General features: G+C 34.2%; 1 long non-coding RNA gene across 1 annotated transcript; it reads left to right on the forward strand.

The window, feature by feature from the left end:
- The first annotated feature begins 6,216 nt into the window (after nt 1-6,216).
- Nucleotides 6,217-9,199, forward strand: LOC140876349 (uncharacterized). Its single transcript, XR_012148755.1, has 4 exons — nt 6,217-6,459; nt 6,878-6,964; nt 7,951-8,015; nt 8,746-9,199. It is a non-coding gene; the product is annotated as an uncharacterized lncRNA (long non-coding RNA).
- Nucleotides 9,200-11,948: the final 2,749 nt, after the last annotated feature.

Below are 11,948 nucleotides of genomic sequence, written 5' to 3' on the forward strand. Positions count from 1 at the left end.
CCTATGTGATTGCTTGTAATGCTTGTCAGAAGGTTGGTAATATCTCTAGGAGACATGAGATGCCCCTCAATAATATTCTTGTATGTGAAGTTTTTGATGTGTGGGGTATATATTTCATGGGACCGTTTCTTGTGTCTGAAGGAAACAAGTATATTTTGGTTGCGGTCGATTATGTGTCTAAGTGGGTTGAAGCACTAGCTTGTAGGACGAATGACTCTAAGGTGGTTATAAAATTTTTAAAAAAATTCATATTTTCTAGATATGGTACCCCTAGAGCCATAATCAGTGATGGAGAAACCCACTTTTGTAACCAGCAATTTGAGAAGCTTTTGACAAATATGGGGTTACTCACAAGGTGGCAACACCTTATCACCCCCAGACTAGTGGGCAAGTTGAAATTTCTAATAGGGAATTGAAAAGAATTTTGGAGAAAACTGTGAATGCGAACAGGAAAGAGTGATCAAATAAATTAGATGACGCGTTATGGGCCTATCGAACTGCTTTTAAAACACCTATAGGAACTTCTCCATTTAGGTTGTTATATGGTAAAGCATGTCATCTTCCTGTTGAACTTGAACATAGAGCACTATGGGCTACTAAATTTCTGAATTTTGATGTGCAGGCTACAGGTGAAGAACGGTTACTACAATTGAATGAACTTGAAGAGCTCAGGTTGGAGGCCTATGAAAATGCCAGAATCTACAAAGAAAAGACCAAGAAGTGGCATGATCAGCGCATTGTCCCACGTGAATTCGAGGTAGGCCAAGATGTTTTATTATATAACTCACGCTTAAAACTCATGCCAGGAAAGCTTCGTTCGAGATGGTCAGGACCGTATACTATCAAGCAAGTGATGCCGTATGGTACGGTAGAAATTTTTAGTCCGGCCACAGGAGCATTCAAAGTTAACGGACATAGGATAAAAATTTATCGAGGTGGTATCGTGGATCAGACACAGACCTCCGTCGACTTGCAAGACCCGACAAATTAAAGAGGGAGGTAGATTCGGGCTATAGACTATAAATTTTGCGCTGGCTGGGAGGCAACCCAGTGTTTTAATTTTATTTATTTTTTTTATTTTTATTTTTATTTTTTTGGTTTGGTATTTTTAAGTTGTGTTCTTATTCTTGCGAGGCATAGAGATTCTGCAATTTTGTACTGAGCGCGCGCGAGCCCCTGTCTCGCGCGCGCGCAGGCTCGCGCTCCAGAGAACTCTAAAGGAATAGCGTGTGCGCGCGCGCGCCTCTTTCTCGCGCGCGCGCAAGTCAAGCGGCCAGAGACTAATATTGAAGTCTCGCGCGTGCGCGAGGCACCTCTCGCGCGCGCGCAAGAGGCGCAGATGAAAACAAATCGGGGCCTCTTCTTTTCTCTCCCACTTTCTTCTCCTTCTATTCTTCTTCTTCTCTCCAATAAACCCTAAATCCCCAAATCTTTCCTCTCAAATTTCTCCATTGATTCCTGACATTATTGATCTTACATTGCAGATTTGTGGAGTTTATTATCGCGCTCAAGTTTAGGCCAGGAAATTTCTAAGGGAATCATTCATTTGTGCACTCCTTTTTACATCACCACCGCCCGCCGCCTCTGCTCCGGCCGACCACCACCATTCCTGCCAAAATATTCCGTTCATCCGGCCCTATCGTCCCTAGCTCCTCATCCTCCGCTCAATTATCCAACAAGTTCGTCTCTTTGGAAGCCCAAGAAAGGTACGAACATGCTCGACTAAATCGAAATCCTATTGCTGAGCGGGGTATAACTATGGATTGTAATGAATTTGTTGCCTTGGGGATTATCAAGAGGAAATGGACCCTGTTTTGCAAAGAACCCGAACCAGCCATTATTCCGGTGGTTCGGGAATTTTATGCGAATGCCCCTGCCCGCGAGGATTCGAAAGCTGTTGTTAGGGGGAGACTTGTATCGTTTGATGCCGAATAATTGAATATGTTGTTTGATACCCCCGTAGTGGATGATAGTCAATTTAGAAGTTTTAAGGCGAACCCAGATTATCCTTTGATGTTGAGAGAGATGTGTCATGCGGGTGTTCGTTGGCACGACCCCCTCCGGGTCACTCATTTCCCGGAGCGTTTTCTAAAAATTGAGCCGGCGTTGTGGTATGCATTCATTGCCCGACGCCTTTTACCCGTGCTACACACCATTGACGTGCAAGCCGATAGGGCTATTCTTGTTTATGCTATTACGAAGAGGTGGCCGGTTGATGTGGGCACTCTTGTCCACGATTCCATTCAGTATTCGATGCCGAATCCGATGGTGGGCCTCTACTTCCCCCACACCATCACAGCCTTATGTCGCCAGGCGGGCGTTCCGATTAGTCCCGATGAGGAGTGGCTCCCGGCATTCAAAACCGTTGATGAGAAGCTTGCTACTTCAAAGCAAGCAAAGCGAAATTTGGAATTCTATGGCAGTCAGCCGCATGTCGGGAGTTGTTCTAGCAGTCAACCACCGCCTTAGCTCACTCCTCCTCGTCGTACCGCGCAGGACATGGCTATTGAGAGCTCGGCTTTTGATCACTATGCCATGGGTTATTTTCAGGCTTCTTCCACTCATCTACATAATGTGGAAGACATTATGCGCAGCATGGCGACACAATTGGGACTTGATACATCGGGTTTTCGTGCGGCACCGCAATATCCACCTTCATTCCCGTTCCAGTCTTCCGTCTCTTCCCAGTATGCTCCACCAGCCCCACAGGACGCTTATGTTCCACAGCCTCCTCCAGAATACGAGGAGAATCCTGATGCTTTTGCACAACAGTAGACCAGGGGAGTCCCTTTTGCATTGTGCTTTTTGTTTTGCATTGCATATGTTCGTTGTCTCTTAGTTGTTTTTGTGTTTGTGTATCTCTGAAGCATTGTGGACAATGCGTTATTTAAGTTTGGGGGTGTTTAGTTATTTAGTTTCGTGTTTTGTGGCATTCTGTTTGCATTCATTCTGTCGTTAGTTGCATCTAATTCGTAAACATAGCATTTCATTTTGTAGTCAAGAAAGAATTGGATAGCATGGCCAATGATGCAACTTTTGGATACTTGTCTGACCAATTTGAACTGGTGAAACCAATTAGATAAATGATATCTGATAGACTCTGTCACTTGTGCTAGAATCTGAGTTTGAAAAATGCAAACATATAGATGATTGAGGCGTTGTTGGAATTTTTTTGGGCCTAATTTTCTTTCAATTAATTATCTCTAGTGCCCCTTTTTGAGCCTACACTTATATGAGTACTTGAGGTACATTTCCTGGTATTTGTGAAGATCATCATTCCTTGTTGATGAGTTTTGAGTCTATGCACTGATTGAATTTGTATAAGTTGATGGTGAATTGAAACTTGTCTAGAACTAGTTCGAACACTTTTCGAGGCGCAATACGGGCAAAACTGTGATTAGGGATGATTTAGGCAATTTTTCTTTGAATCGTTTGAGCCTTTCAAGCTACCCATTAATACATTCTATCCCTAGTACCTTATTTGAGCTTTAATAAAATCGAATGGCATGCGTGAAAACGTGTGATAAACCCCCATTCGTCATTTTTTTCATGACCCGCTTTCACTACCAATTACGAGCTTAAACACTAATTCCCACCTTGACAGGAGTAAATTGCATGTTTGAATGATATATCCTCCGGAATTTGAATGTGAAAAGTGGAATTATGAAAAAAAAAAAGTGATAGTGTGGGTTAAAAAGGGAAATCTGGGAATGTGAGAATCAATGGTATGATGAAGTGATTTGGAATGAGAAAAGAAGAAGGAGGTGAAAAAAAATATCGTAGTCATAATTTACTCCTTGCTTTGAATTTGTATCCTTCATTTGTAGCCATAAGCCAGGCCTAACATTATAAGCCTATTAAGACCTCTTGATCGAGTCACAGTTGCCCAATATACTAGTGGAGAAGAGTTGTTAGAATTTAGCATATGGATTGTTGATAGAAATTATTGATGAATATGAATTTTTAATCAAAACATGCACACACTATTTTTCTTTGTATTAAGCTAATTGTGAGTGTGTCGTTACCTTCTTTTTGATCCCCTTGCTACCTTAAGAAGTCCTTTTGATATATGAATGTATGGATTGAATTTGGAAGAAGGCCCTTGAAACATGAGTTGAAGAGATTATAAGTTTATGCGGTGAACTAGTTTATTTATAAACTTTTATGTGTTAGTAGGTTTGATGAGATTGGATTTTAAAAATTTGTTTTCTTGCAGAGGCCATAGCTCCACAGTAGTTCTTGATTCTTGTTGTGTGTTTGTGTAGTCTTGCTCGAGGGCGAGCAAGGTTTAAGTTTGGGGTGTTGATAAGTGTGTTTAGTATGCATTAGTTTATAGCATTTCATGTTTAGTTTGCATGCATTTAAGTGATTTTCGTAAGTTTTGTTAGCATTTTATGTTATGTGTTTGATTTGGATTCACCTGGTTGAATTTTGTAGGAAATGAAAGAAAATTTGGGATTTCTGTGCGTCCAAGCCGCGCGCGCGCGAGAAAGAGTCTCGCGCGTGCGCAGAAGGAAAAGTCAGAGGTTTCCAGGGCGAGGCGCGCGCGGGCGAGCTCATGTCCCGCGCGCGCGCCGAAGAAATTTCCAGAGAATCTCGAGAGAAGTCGCGCGCGCGCGAGCTCTTTCCTCGCACGCGCGCGAGGCATTTGAAGTCACTGTTCTTTTAAGTTGCGCACGCGCGAGACTGCTTAGGCGCGCGCGCGCATGTCCGTGACCTACTTTTCGAATTTAATATTATTTTGAAGGAATTTTATTGGGCGCGGTCATATATATAGAATTTGGATGCCTTTGTTAAGGACTTTTGGATCTTTTTGGAGTACGGGAAAAGCTTGAGGCGGCTAGGGAGCAAAGTTCTTCAGATTTTCTTTTATTCTAGTATTTTTTTACTTTATGTTTTTAAAACTTGGTTTATTGAATCATGTTTATTAGTGAGTAGTTTCTTCTTTCGATCAAGGCCACGTGATTGGGCCAGACAGTTTATGTAAAAACTTGGTTTATTTATTTGAGATTTTCAGACTTAATTGAATTTATTGATTATCAAATTTATCTTCGTCTTACAAATTTCTTGGCCAGTTATTTGTTTGCTTGTTAATCGATTCCAAGTCGACAGATGAGGTTTCGAATTCGATCACTTTGATTTTCAACATAGTGTAAAACTGACTAGAAATAGAATTCGGTTTCATTATGCGGTTTAGGGGTTAACTGAATTTTCACAGTGATTATGCATTCAAATTTGATTAGAATTACGAAAGATTAGTTCATCAAGATTTGAATAGGTTTGATTGTTCTAGAAATAATCCTTCGAACAAATTAGGAAAATTCCCGTGAATTATGATTAAGTCTGATATCTTAGATCGATTGCTTGTTGCATGAATTGTCTGGTACCTACGTGTGTCCTTGATCGAACTTTTCCAAAATTTTAAGTAATTCAAAGTTTCCAACTGCGTTCTAATTTGCGTTCTAATTAATTTGATATTATTGCAATTTTATTATTTTTATCTAAAATCTGAAATCATCTTTATTCATTAGTCTAGATTAAGTAGAGATAAATAGATTTTGGTAATCATATTTTTACAGTCCTTGTGGGTTCGACATCTGGACCTTAGTCCACTTTATTATAATTTGACCGGGTTCGCTTGCCAGTAGAATTTATTCATACCGAAAAAGCCGGTCAATGGCATATCTAAATTTCAAGCCACCTCTGGCTCTAAATAATTTATCTAACTATGGCTGATTTTTGAATTTTTGTGTTTTATATGTTGGGAAATTGTATTTGTAGTCTGAAAGTAAAATTTAATGCTTTGTATTGGCTTTAATTTGGCAGTGGAATGACCTAATTTTGTTAATATATGGATTAGATACGAATTTTCTACTGAGACATATCAAAATCATGTTCAGTGTTTGTGGTCATGAACATGCTAACTGTATTTTGAAAATCTGGGCATTATACTCTAAGAATTAGGAAATACTTTTCAAATAAAAGTTATAATCCTTTAAGTTTGCAGTAAAATGTCTTTGGAATCGCCCAATTTCCATTTAAATTGAGCGGGATATGATAGTTTTTCTAAACTTGATCCTGTGTAGTTATGTTTCTCTAGTTCATGTCTAGGCAGTGTGTTGTTGTGACAAAATTTTCAAATTTTTAGCCACTTTATATAGTAAATCTCATTATAATATGTCTCAGAGCAAGGGATTTCCAGTGGAAGATCACAAATGGAGCATTTTGGTATTGCTAGCATAGGTTCATAATCGCGAAGTTCCTTAACTGGAAAGTTCTTCAAATGTTATGATTTCATCATTGCTTATTTTCTGCATTTGTCAAGCATTGATGATTTAAATGCATCATGTTTGTAGGTATCCTATATATGGTGGCATGCAAGACTGAAATTACATTCACTTTGGATTCTTTGGACTGAGTTTGGAGATCAGCGACAACAAATGGCCCAACGCTAATGAGGTTTGATTTCTATTTGAATATTTTTAGATGATATGCTTAATCTTATCTGGATTTTTGTTTCGTCACATTTTTTATTCTACAAGGTCTAAACTCCCTGCAGATTCCACAGAAATAATGCTTGTTTCTGATAATGAATTGAATTTCATGGTGGCTCTAATTTTTTCATCAATATTTCTGTTTTGGAAGTGGTGGTGTTTTTTTTCCTCCTAATTTATTGGACTTTTTTTTCTTAGTACGTGATTGAAATTTCACTGTGAAACAGAAAGGTGGGATTTAGGTGTACAGAGAAATTATTTAATGAATATTTATATGCATCTCATGGCATTCAGGAAATTATTCAAGTTATTTTACATTGATATTTTAGCTATTTATTGGCTTGAATATCTGTGAACATTATCTCTTACATATACTTTCATAGAATCCTGTTGAGATAGAAGGATTGAAGAATGCACACATTCGATATGGAGCTGTTGTTGTTCAATACCTATCTTGGTTAGACAATAAGGTATATTCAGAATTATATAATAGGCTGGATACATTAGGTTTATTTTGTGTCACAGGATTGTGTTTATTGGTATTTGGTAACAACTGTGACGTGGAACATTATGCTTTAGCTCCTTTTTCCTACTCTTTAGAGGAAATCATAATTTTCATTACCACAATTGAATTTGAAATTAAAATCCTGCTTTAATGATTGTGAAAGCTTTGATATTTTTGGATAGGGGTTTATATTGGAATCCTCATCTTCAAAGCGTTATGTACGTTCAAGCGTCAAAAATAGTTTTAGCTTGGTGGAAAATATTGAGTAGGAGAAAGAAAATATCATAGACTTCATCCTAAATTTACACATTCACCTTTTTGACCTAGTATTGATGTATTATAATCTACTCCCTAAATTTGGTGTCGGTCTCCAAGAGTGCTATGTGTGTGTGCGCGCAATAATTGTTTTTAAAAATAGTGAGATTGCATAATAAATATATTTGGTACCAATAGAAAGTTTTTGGACTTTCTAACTTGCATTTTAGGACTCTGCTCTGTCCATGGCACTATGTAGTAGAATCTCATGCTTCTATAACATGAGATGTCAATCATAAGAAAGATGAAAGAATCAAAATTTTCACAAGAATTGTTCCTTATATGATAATGCCAATATCAGTTCAAGAAATTATTTTAATGCTCAAATATTTTTCCAATCAGTTATTGATTTTCTGTCCCACAAGCTTTGCGATATTGTCAGCTGATAATACTTGTCAAGCTGGGTAATATCTCTTGGATATGATGATAAATTTCATTGTTTTGAAGAAGAGCTGGTTAAATGTGATTGCTTCTAGACATAAACAGAAAATATCTGATTGTGTGTGATTGCTTCTTGATCTGACATATGTGATACAGGATGTACGCTTTTTTGTTGAAAGCAAGAGTTTTCAATATTTTTTATTATAAAAAAACCTATTGATATACTATGTTGATTACATGTTTCTGTATCCTCAGATTCAGGAGATTTATGGTGCTTCTGGTTACTTTCTGGAAAGTGATAGCAATAAGAAACATCATTTGTAAGTTTGTTGTTCCATTCACAAGTTATTAAGTTAATCCCTTGTATCTTAGCGTTAGTTTTAACCTTGGCATCTTTTCTCTGAACCTGTTGTGTATCAATTACTAGTCTCTCTTTTCATTTCCTTTCCACTTCATTTAACACACTCTCCTGATTTTCGGATTTATTCTGACCATGTTAAGCTAAAATAGATATTTTCCAACAGATACTGGATCACAAATTTTGTACCATCGGTTGAATCTTAAGCTTTAGAATTCCAATTTCACTGCCTAATTTGTCAAGCTAAGACAGCTTAAAAGAACTTCAAAACACGTATTCTTCTTGAAGAATCTCTCTCAAGATCGGCAGTCGGCACTCTAGAAGAACTATGCATGTTGTGTAATGATGAAACTGGACTAAGCTTAAAAGTATTTGCAAGTAATGCACTATTTTTTTTCCTGGATGGAGCTTCAAACTTTTTATGTTGTGTAGCTGGTGCCTGCCTACCTTTTGTCATTGTCTTTTTTTGTTTGAGGTGTAGACCTGAAGTGCACACTTTTTTTCTAGAAAGGGTTAAAATTTAAACGAACTTAAATATTTCATAGGCATTCAATTTGATTCTGGAGTGCAGGTGTGTAAATGAGCATTTTTTTTTCTTCTATTTTAATTGTGTCTTATTCTTTCACAGAACCTTCATCCTTATTTTTTTCAAGTTGATTTCCTTGGTTTAATTTAATTTAAACCAATGGCAGATTCTTCAAGTGACTACTTGTACATCCACACCTTTTCCCTGATCGTGAAGAAGTAAGTTCTCAAACGATTAAACATAGTTATATTACATTCGCTTGCTGCATCAATCCTATGTATCATCATGTTTAGGTCTCATGCATGCATTCGACCTTCCATACTTAAACCCCAAAGGATCATCAATAATTGTTAAGAACTCCTCAGGTGACCAATAACTGTGTCTGTGCATATGAATCTGATAAATATGCTCAAATTGTTGATAAGTCTGTTACTGCAACTTGGATAAAGGGAGGAGGATCAAAACATATCTTTATAAAAAGTTTATATATTTAACTTGAATATGAGTTCTTTTTTTTTTTTTGTGAAAGGGAATATGAGTTTTTTTTGGTAGTTAATTAGACATATTTTTTTTGGTGTTATTACATTAATTGTTTGATTATTACATACAATATGCGCATTATTTTTTGGGGCTGTTCAAAATAAAAATAAAATTATTATAAAATTTTCTAACGTAACAAAATAATATTTGCAACATTCTTAAAATTTCATACGCAACCAATCAAATGACATAAACATAAAATTCTAAAGTATGCATGAATTAAATACAACAAAAACCATAAACATAAAAATCTTAGATTAACTAAAAACTCATACGTAGCTTCTTGATCTAATTTCTCTGTCCTTGCAATTGCCTGCGAAAACAAACACTAGCCTGCAAAAACAAACATCGCAGGCAATTGCAAGGACAGAGAAATTAGATCAAGAAGCTACGTATGAGTTTTTAGTTAATCTAAGATTTTTATGTTTATGGTTTTTGTTGTATTTAATTCGTGCATACTTTAGAATTTTATGTTTATGTCATTTGATTGGTTGCGTATGAAATTTTAAGAATGTTGCAAATATTATTTTGTTACGTTAGAAAATTTTATAATAATTTTATTTTTATTTTGAATGATTTATTATATTATAATTTTTATTTAATTTTTTTTATATTTTATTTGAAAAAAGATAACATTTATTTTCAGTTGTCATAGGGGGCTCAAAATTGTTGTAAAAGCACGTCTTGTTAAAAGTCATGCTCAAAGACAACAGTTAAAACCTGTTGTCTTTGAGAGAAAAGACAACAGTTTCACGCTCAAAGACAACAGAAAATTGTTGTCTTTGAGAGAAAAAACAACGGTTTTTAAATGTTGTAAAATTGTTGTCTTTTCTCTTAAAGACAACAGTTTTTAACTGTTGTCTTTGAGCGTGAATTTTAACAACACGGGATTTTACAACAGTTTTGAGCCCACTACGACAACTGAAAAAAAATGTTGTCTTTAGAAGTTTTTCTTGTAGTGAAAGATGATAAGAATATTGATTTTTTCGTAGAGAAAAAATAATGCATGATAAATGGAAAAAAATCGTGAAATAGATAAAAATTCATTATATAGAGGAAAATATTTATTAATAATTTAAATTAAGGTTTAGAATGCATTAGATATGTTATTATTTTTATTACATAAATTAATATTTGTAAAACAAGTAATTAACACATAAATTAGAACATTACAAAATAAATATTTATTTAATTTGATTAACATATCTCATTTATTAGCAAATACATAATAAATCATATATATCGATTCAGAGCAACATACATAAGAAAGAAAATAAAACAAATGCATGGTACCAAAAATGTCATACTTGCTCAATATTAATCAACCAAATAATTAAAATTCGATTTAATAATTGCATAAGAATCAATATCAATATTGTTCCAAAATAAAACTATATTAAAATTTAAACATTATATCTATAGGCTAACATGAGTTATTGATAATGTATTATTTTAAACTGTTATAATGATGACTGTAAATTGAAACTGTAAACATTTGGTAAAGTGACAAGCGATCGTTTATACAATTGATATCAAAGATAAGGTCATGTGTTCGATTTTCATTGATTACAAGAAGTGCAATGAAGATTGTTGAGTGCAATAATTGTCCTTGCTGTGTAAAACAATCAAACCATGACGCTTGATTGTTGTGCGGTTTAAAAAATTTGAGTTGCATTATTACCGCCAGTTATAACTTTTGGTAAAACAGCAAACTCTCGGTACTCTATATTATTACAAATTATTAATAAAATCTTCTTTATTTATAGGACAACATCACTTCAAAAATAGTGCAAAATTTTAAAGGCACTAAATTAAAAAGAATATATATTTATTCTCAAAATGGATAAGACAGTTGAAATACAAGATGAAATGTTAACATTTTTAATCAAAAACATTCAAAATTTGAGTAAAAATTTAGCAAAAAAAAATTATTGCAATAGTGAATTTCAAACAACTTAACATTAAATTAAAAATAGAAAAAACGTCCAATAACACATTGATTATTAACGATATTGACTTAAAAGCAACAGAAAATAATAACACAAGAATGGAGGTTGAAAACAATGAAATTATTTATACTCTTGCAAAGAATTTTTTCAGCATAATCCAACAAAAGAATCAAAGTATAAAGACATAAAAATAAAAATAATTGATAGGGAAAATATCACAAAAATTATTATCGAAGATGATAAGAAAATTAATTTTTTTATAAATGGGCTGTAAACGAAAAATCGTGAAAGAAGGAAAAAATTGTTATGTAAACAAGAAAAGACGTTGTAATTTAATTTAAAATTTAGAATGCATTATTTGTATTATTATTATTTTCTCAAAACCAGTAGTTGTAAAATAATTTTTTAAAACTATATATTATTTGATATATTTTTTCTTAAATTTTATTTATTAAATATGTCACGACATCAAATTATATATTTTTTTCTTTTTAAAAAAAATTATATATTTTTCATAATGTCTAATTTATACAAAATTATAGTATTTATTACAACTATTATGTGCAACAACGTCTATAAATTCAAATAGACTTGTAACATATAAAATCTTTCAACAAAGATTCTTCGCACTTATTTTATAATACATCTTGTAAATATCATATTACATTGAATTTAATATTTACTAAATATCATGAAAATTATTAACTAACTGCTTATTTATCTCTTCTCATCTCAACTCATTTATTTAACAACGTTTATCGATAACAGAAAGAATTCTCACGTACAACGCACGTCACTTTTACTAGTATATATAAATGCTTGTAATAATAATGTAAAATTAAAAAAATATTTTTTTAAAAAAATACTTGTAATAATAATG

The sequence above is a fragment of the Henckelia pumila genome, chromosome 1, assembly GCF_033568475.1.
Source record: "Henckelia pumila isolate YLH828 chromosome 1, ASM3356847v2, whole genome shotgun sequence".
Classification (NCBI taxonomy): domain Eukaryota; kingdom Viridiplantae; phylum Streptophyta; class Magnoliopsida; order Lamiales; family Gesneriaceae; genus Henckelia; species Henckelia pumila.